This window comes from Palaemon carinicauda, chromosome 12 (assembly GCF_036898095.1).
Source record: "Palaemon carinicauda isolate YSFRI2023 chromosome 12, ASM3689809v2, whole genome shotgun sequence".
NCBI classification, from domain to species: domain Eukaryota; kingdom Metazoa; phylum Arthropoda; class Malacostraca; order Decapoda; family Palaemonidae; genus Palaemon; species Palaemon carinicauda.
In genome coordinates, this window is record NC_090736.1 from 152,055,470 (window position 1) to 152,064,484 (window position 9,015).

Genomic DNA, 9,015 nt, shown 5'->3' on the forward strand with positions numbered 1-9,015 from the left:
ACGAATTATGTAAAATAAATATAATTTCAATTTTAGTTTATCAGAATTTCATTATGAAATTAATGTCAAAGTTAAAACTTAGGGAACAATTATATTAGGCCATTATGTGGTTTGAAAAGGTTATTAGCGATGTAAAAACATATATGGGTATGATAATCCTCCTCTTTAACTGTTAAATTCTTCGTAATGTTAAGGATAGTGGACGATCTCCTGTTATCCAAGATGTGGCTCAACTGGATGGCTTCTAACCAAAATATCTCTATTTAGATATTCATGAATACTGAAGGTAACTGAAATTTGATTTGAAAAGAATTAATCCCAAGACTTGCGAATTGTCTATATTTCATTGGCATGAACTAATGGCTTTATTCTTTATCAAAAACAATTCTATTTATTAAAAGAAACTCTTGAAAAAAAATCAGAATTATACATTAGGTTTCATTTGTAAATATCATTGCTTATAGTAAAAGCACAGGCCTGAAACTTGTTCCTTAAAAACGAATTGTGGGGAAAAACCTTAGCTTGTCCTTCATATTGTAAAAGAATATTTATATATCTGTATATCCAACACTCGCCACCTTGCCTATCACCTTACCTTAATGTGGCCAAATAAAAAATTAATATAAAATTCATAAAATAACGTAATAAAATTTTTACAATCTATAGATAAAAACGATTAGGATATACCAATCTGGTAAAGTGAGCAACTCAATCTTTAGATTTAATCTTGAAAGAATTAATGCAAAGATGAGTGAAATTACTTTAAATTGATTAACCAGTGGATTTGCTTTTTCGATTATACTTTCAATTACTCATTACGAAACTTTCTGAAATCTGCAATTCTTTTGAAATAGATTTCGGCACCCGTTTGGCCAATTATGCAAGGAAACCAACTAATATTGTCCTTTATGAACTAAAAATACATTTTTAGAGCTACCTACAGAACAAACTTCATTTTAATCTCAATATTTAAACCCTCAATCTCCTATGATTTAATATAAATCTTGATTAATTTTTTTGGTGTTAACCTAGGGTATAGACACTTGCTAACCTTGATTTAACCCAAGAAAAACTAATCTAAGTGTCTCACTAAGATAACCTCTACATAGATTTACTAAAATCAGCACACTATTAAACTAATTTTCACTAAAGACAACACTAGTACGAGACTATAACTCCTTTCTATAGACTACAGTAGATCCTCCTCTTAACACTTACACCAGACATCATCATCCACCCATTCGTTCATCGTTTGTTACAAATTTACTGATGTACAAGGAATGCATTGTCCTGCATCAATTAATTTCTAAATTCGACCTCAAGGTTTAATTTTAAGCAGTAGAGCAACAACATAAGTGGTATAGTAGCAACATAAGTGGTAGAGCAGCAACATAAGTGGTAGAGCAGCAACATAAATGGTAGAGCAGCAACATAAGAGGTAGAGTAGGAACATAAGTGGTAGAGCAGCAACATAAGAGGTAGAGCAGCAACATAAGAGGTAGAGTAGGAACATAAATGGTAGAGCAGCAACATAAGAGGTAGAGTAGGCACATAAGTGGTAGAGCAGCAACATAAGAGGTAGAGTAGGAACATAAGAGGTAGAGTAGGAACATAAGAGGTAGAGTAGGAACATAAGAGGTAGATCAGCAACATTAAGTGGTGCACTCTGAGAGTTTAATATCGTGAACCAATCGTCAACATTGCATTTAAAAAACTTTAGTGTATTTACATTAGGACAATCTGACCGCTTTCTTGTCCCTAAGTTACTTAAAGATTACGGTGATATCTACATTAAAATCAAAGCAAGCGCAGACATTTGAAAAGTGTACTGTACCCTATTATGAGAAAATTATTATTTCACTGTAATAACCTTTACTAAAGATAATTCCGCAGTTTATTAACTAAATCTAAATAAACCAATTGAAATTCAAAACTATCCCACCAAATCAGTATAAGTTTTCTATACTTTGCATCTATATGAAAATACTGAAACGACCAACATAAACTCGAAAAGTTACAATTTTCAAATTAAGATTTAGTGGCTAATTTGTATGGAATTTAAACGCTGCTTACATGAAATATCAAGACATTAAAATCGCTAAACGCTGATTTTCAGGATTTTCTTATTGTACTTACATAAATTCTGATAAAGTGCTTTAAAGACTAATGGACTAACTTCTAGTTTTAGATTACTTTATGTTACTACACATTTACTCAACATGGACGTAAGTTCACTCAAGTTTTAAACAGTTTAATCAGTAGTTTATGGAGTTAATCTTAAATATATTAACATTTAAACGTTAGGGACTTTAACATAAGAAGATCGGACTTTATCAAGCTTTCAGTTAATTTAACAGTTTTTGGCTTTAGTTGTCTACAAAGATTACCGTAGAAATTATGATATTATTACACGTAAACAACCTAAATTGTAAATTCAAATCTCAAGTGTCAGTAAAATTAAGAGGAATTGGCGAGTTATGTAGTTTATTACAATATAACACCAATGCGCTGACTTGATATTTTGTATAAGCTTCAGAGTCTTATCAGATTGTCTAAATTTTCTTGATTATAAAGTCTCCTTGCACAAAAAAAGTGTAACTTCAGAGCAGGTATTTTTTGTAAATTACTAGACAAGATACATTCCTGTACATCAGTAAAACAGTTCGTATATAAAATCTAATCTCAAAAAGTCAAACTTCAGTTTGGACCCGTTTGCCAAATCCTGGAGAAATTTTAGAAATAAATAAACCGAGAGCAGATTAAACTAAATTAAATCGAAGCAATATAATTCAACCCTGTATAAACATCTCCTAAACTAGGTTACCTGATCCTTAATTACATAAACAAGGCCTGTAATAATGCCTTAGTTCCCCTAATCAACATTGACAGTAACTCCCAAGCACAAACACTAACAACTAAAACTAACATCTAAAACTATACCAACAACAATATATTCAAGAATGTACTACACATTTCTTCTAAAATGACGACAGCAGTTCTTTATCCCTCCTTTATGTCATGAACAGAAACAGTAGGAATCAGATATCTTGGGACATTTATAATTCCAGCTGGACCCCTTTTCAGAGAGCTCGGGTATCTCAATGTAATGGAAAGCACTGGAATGCAAGACTGATAAAATGTCACCACTTTTTAAAGAAAGTTATCTAAAAGTTTAAAACTGAATTAATCAAGCTTTCCAATCTTTGATTTTCATTGACAGATAAATTTGAAACATTTTACAATACAGTTACTAATTTCACATAACTTTGAAAACTCACATATTCTTGGACAGATTTAAATCACTATCTTGACAAAAATTTTGTACAACTAAATTTACACAATACATGAAAATTTGATATAGTTTTAAATTGAAATTACAGTGTATACATAACAGAAACCTGTTCAATTTGACATTACAATCTCCTACAATTCAAGATTAAAGATTTTTAAAAATTAATTTCAAATTTCAAAAATATCTAGAAGCATGAAACAAAAAAAAAAATTGAGATCATTTGAGGCTTTAAAGATCCTTTAACGAGACTGAATTATTAATCATGACTAGAATGGACAAGACAGAATCTACTCTGACCTGATTTCAGGGAAATCAAATTGGACTGAACATGTTCACCATAGCACAAAGTCTAGCATTTTGACAATACAACATAAACAAGTTAACAGTCTTCTTCTCTCATTAAACCAGCAAAAGAATGAACGAGTTCTGCACATGGGAAGCTCATAAACAGCCTAAATGAACGGTGGTTCTAGTCAAAAGCAAGATATACTTCATGTGCCCTTTGGCCTTTAAGTGGTGAGGAATATGGTAAGTACTGATACCAGAAGAGGGAGGGGGACAGATGGGGAGGAAGGCTCAGTCATATGAACGGCCCCTTTAATTCTTTTTTAAAATCTTTCCAAATTGGGAGGGGGAAGGATCAAGGAATGGGAATGGGAGTTCTGAAACTTTAGTCATGTATTAGAGACACAAATCTGATTCGAACCCGTTTGCAAGATTTCATAAAACAATGCCCTGCGTCATTTTCAAAATTCAAAGTTAATTTCAAGGTATGTTCCTGTAGCTTAAGAGAAGATGAGGAATAATACTATTACTAGCCAAAGCCCTACCATCTCCCACTCCCACTTCCTTGCCCTCCTAGCCATTTCACACCAAAGGCCTCCTAGCCATTTCACACCAAAGCTCCTAGTTATTTCACACCAAAACCCTCCTAGCCATTTCACACTAAAGCCCTCATAGCCATTTCACACCAAGCGCCTCCTAGCCATTTCACGCCAAACCCTCCTTGCCATTTCACAACAAAGCCCTCCTAGCCATTTCACACCTAACCCCTCATAGCCATTTCACACCTAACCCCTCATAGCCATTTCACACCTAAGCCCCCCCAACTATTTCACAACAAAGCCCCCCTAGCTATTTCACAACAAAGCCCTCCTGGCAATTTCATACCAAAGCTCTCGTAGCCTATTCACACCAAAGCCCTCATAGCCATTTCACATCTAAGCCCTCATAGCCATTTCACACCAAAGCCCTCATAGCCATTTCACACCAAAGCTCTCCTAGCCATTTCACACCAAAGCTCTCATAGTCATTTCACACCAAAGCTCTCATAGCCATTTCACACAGAGCTCCTAACCATTTCACACCAAAGCTCCTAGATATTTCACACCAAAGCCCTCCTAGCCATTTCACACCAAAGCCATCCTAATAATCTCGTTCGCCAATGATCACCTAAAACTATTCACTATTCGGTACTATCCAGCAATGTTCAAGTCCTACTTTGATTCTTAGTATTTTAATCTATACCAATCAACAAATCAGCCTTTTAACCTTCCTAAAAGCACAGAGTTCTAGAACCATCTTTCCTAACCTTGAATTTAAGCTTCACTAACAAAATCTAATGAAAATCTGAATAACATGTACAGTAACTTCATTTACCTATATTATATACCTTTTTATTTAATTTAAAGTATACTCCTAGAATCTTCTATAAACTACGCTAGTCATTAACTTATATATATTGAGAGAGAGAGAGAGAGAGAGAGAGAGAGAGAGAGAGAGAGAGAGACTTCGGATTTTTAACATGGAGACAGAGGATGGACATTTCATTAAATACTGAATCTTACAAATTTAAGAATAAAAAGTGGGATAAGTTTTTATACAAATTACAGACATCAAAACATTTACTCTAGAATTTTAAATACAGGACCAATAGTGTATTTAAACTTTAAATTACTTCAAATACATTTATTAGTTATTACCCTTTATAAAATTAAAATATAATGTGGATGGACTGTATCAAGGATGACCTTCGATCAAAGGGATTAACCGGTGATTAAATGTGGGACAGAGGTAGATGGAGAACGCTGGCCAGAAACATCGACCCCACATAGAAGTGGGAAAAGATGCAGAAGAAGAAGAAGAAGAAGTGGGGATCCCCTATCCAAGGTATACTATTGAAACTTGAAAGGGTTTTGGGTTAAGGAACCTTAATCAAACTTATAGGACAGAAAGAAAAATTGAAAGACTAAACAAGAACACACCTTGAAATAAGCATTTTAAGCAGCTCGATTCAAATGCCACAAAAAGAAATAAACTATGTATAATTGAAAAACTAAAACCTCATTTCCATCAACTGAAAGTTTTGGCACCGGATAACTCAGTAATCTTATATGATCTATTCATTCCTAATACAGTAACACTACACTTTGAAATTTTCCCAACTAATTTGCTAACATGTTTTTGTTTCCTGAACTTTAAAAAGGTTTTCCAAATCTTACTAGAAATATTTAATTCTTGAAAGTTGAAATTGACAAATAAACAAATAAAAAAATAGGAAAACTTTGCTTCTAGGATCTCATGCTTTGAATGTCCACTGGATTAAATAAATAAATACTCAAGATATCGCTGAAATAAAATTTAACCAAAATAGTCCAGTCTCTACCTGAAATATCCCAGCCTCTACCGGAAATAGCCCACCCTCTACCGGAAATAGCTCATCCTCTACCTGAAATAGACCAACCTCTGCCGGAAATAGCCCACCCTCTACCTGAAATAACTCCTACCTGAAACAGCCCAGCCTATACCCAAATAGCCTACCCTCTACATGAAATAACTCCTACTTGAAATAACTCCTACTTGAAATAACTCCTACTTGAAATAACTCCTACTTGAAATAACTCCTACTTGACATATCCCAGCATCTGTCTGAAATAGCCTGCCCTCTACTGAAAGAACTCCTACCTGAAATGACTCCTATTTGAAATATGCCAGCATCTACCTGAAACAGCTCACCTTCTACCTGAAAGAACTCCTACCGGAAATGACTCCTACCTGAAAAAACTCCCACCTGAAATATTTCCTATCAGGACTACCAGAAATTTCATAATTAGGATTTCCACTATAAGATTTTTCGCAGATGCCACCAGGTTGATGAGAATGAGATATAATTTAGCTCTAAAAGACAAAGTCGAAAGATTTCAATCGTACTTATTGACATGGAATTAAATAGGACTAAATTGATTTATAACTAAATTTTAGTCATTAAAGCAATTTCTAATGGAAATTTAATGTATAAAAGCTAAATTCATGAAACTAAAAAATGAAAGAATTTAGGTAAATTAGCAAGCTAACAATATAACTTAGCACACTGTCCAAGACTTAAAACTTGAACTAGATACATGAATAACTAATTTAACTTCCTACACCCATTAGTCCAAAATGGTGTCCCAGAAGTTCCACTTGCTTTGACGGACTTTACCATGGGAGTCCGGATCCCACAGGACTAATCCTTTTCATTGAAGTGTTTGACGCATCCAAGCAGGAGACCACATTGACCTGAAAGACAAAAGTGTTAATAAGAACGCAAAGAAAATTGGTAATCGAGATTTATAAAGTACAAATTTAGTACTGTTTTCAGTAATATTTAAGAAATAATATGTTTTATAATTCAGTTCAATCGAAAACAAACTAGGGTACCTTAAGCCCCCCAAAATAGGATATTTTAGTCCCTAAAGTAGGACATTTTAAGCCCCTATATTCTAAGCGATTAAAAGTAGGATATTTTAAGCGATTAAAAGATATTTTAAGACATAATAGTAAGATATTTCAAGCGATTAAAAGTAAGATATTTTAAGCGATTAAAAGTAAGATATTTTAAGCGATTAAAAGTAAGATATTTTAAGCAATTAAATGTAAGATATTTTGATACATAATAGTAAGATATTTTAAGCGATTAAAAGTAAGATATTTTAAGACACTATTATAAGATATTTTAAGCGATTAAAAGTAAGATATTTTAAGACATTATAGTAAGATATTCTAAGCGATTAAATTAAGATATTTTAAGCGATTAAAAGTAAGATATTTCAAGTGATTAAAAGTAAGATATTTTAAGACATTATAGTAAGATATTTTAAGCGATTAAAAGTAGGATATTTTAAGTAATTAAAAGCAAGATATTTTAAGCGATTAAAAGCAAGATATTTTAAGACATTATAGTAAGATATTCTAAGCGATTAAATGTAAGATATTTTAAGCGATTAAAAGTAAGATATTTTAAGACATAATAGTAAGATATTATCAGTAATTAAAAGTAAGATATTTTGAGCCCACAGATGTAAGATATTTTATCTCCAAAAGTAAGATATTTTTAGCTCTCATTAGTAATATATTTCAAGCCCTAAAAGTAAGATATTTTAAGCCCCCAAAATAGGATATTTTAAGCCCCCAAAATAGGATATTTTAAGCCACAAAAAGTAAGATATTTTAAGTCCCCAAAAGGAAAATTTTTGAAACCCCCCAAAAGTAAGATATTTTAAACTCCATATAGGAAAATATTTTAAATACCCAAAAGTAAGATATTTTAAGACCCCAACGTAAGATATTTTAAACCCCCTAAAGTAAGATATTTTAATTACCCCAAAATAAGATGTTTTAAACTCCCTAAAGGAAGATATTCTAAGTCCCCAAAAGTAAAGCATTTTAAGTCCCCAAAAGTAAAGTATTTTAAGTCCCCAAAAGTAAAGTATTTTAAGTCCCCGAAAGTAAAGTATTCTAAGTCCCCAAAATTAAGATATTTTAAGCCGCAATAAAAGATATTTTAAGCCCCCTAAAATAAGATATATTGAGCCCCAAATGTAAGATATTTTATGCCCAAAAACGATTAGGATAATCTAAGCCACCAAAATTATGATATTCTAAAGACCAAAAACTTGTGATATTTCCGTGAAGAAATAAAAATATTTCAGGAAAAACAAATTTAGAATATCTTAAAAACTAATAAAAATGATGTGCTAGAGTTCCTATGTCAACCTAGATTAATATTTTTTCAGTAAGGTCTTTTTACTCGTATTTGTGTGAATTAACTGTTGAATTAACATCTACAGTACATTACACATGGCGGACTGACATCACTACCCACCTACGATAAGAATTTAACTTAACTGATTTACACTGGCCTAAAAACTTTTGCCAAAAAAAGGTCGATTAAGATTTTTATCTAAAATGTCTTATAAGTAGGTGACTTATTTCACACCTAAATGGAGATATAAAACTAAACTCTAAACTTACTTTAGTTTAAAACAGTTTTTTTTATAAAAAAAAAAAAAAAAAAAAAAACGAATTTAATCTGTGTTTTCCAACTACCTGGATTTACTAAAATATAAAAATAATTCAGCAAATATTATGTATGATTCTTTGATCAAATAGAGTTTGAGTGAATCCTATCACTTAAATTTTAATCTGAAGACTCCACAGCTTAAAAAAAAACATCTCATGAAATGGAAAACCAATATCTACAAATGATAAATCTTCAATATCATAAGTTTTTATAGTTTATGAAATATTTCCTTTGAAGTTACTATTTTTAAAGAATTTTAATTTAATTATTCATTATTTCTCAGATCGATTATTTATTTCCTTTCCTCACTGGGCTACTTTTCCCTGTTGGAGTCCTTGGGCTTACAGCATCTTGTTTTTCCAACTAGGGTTGTAGCGTAGCT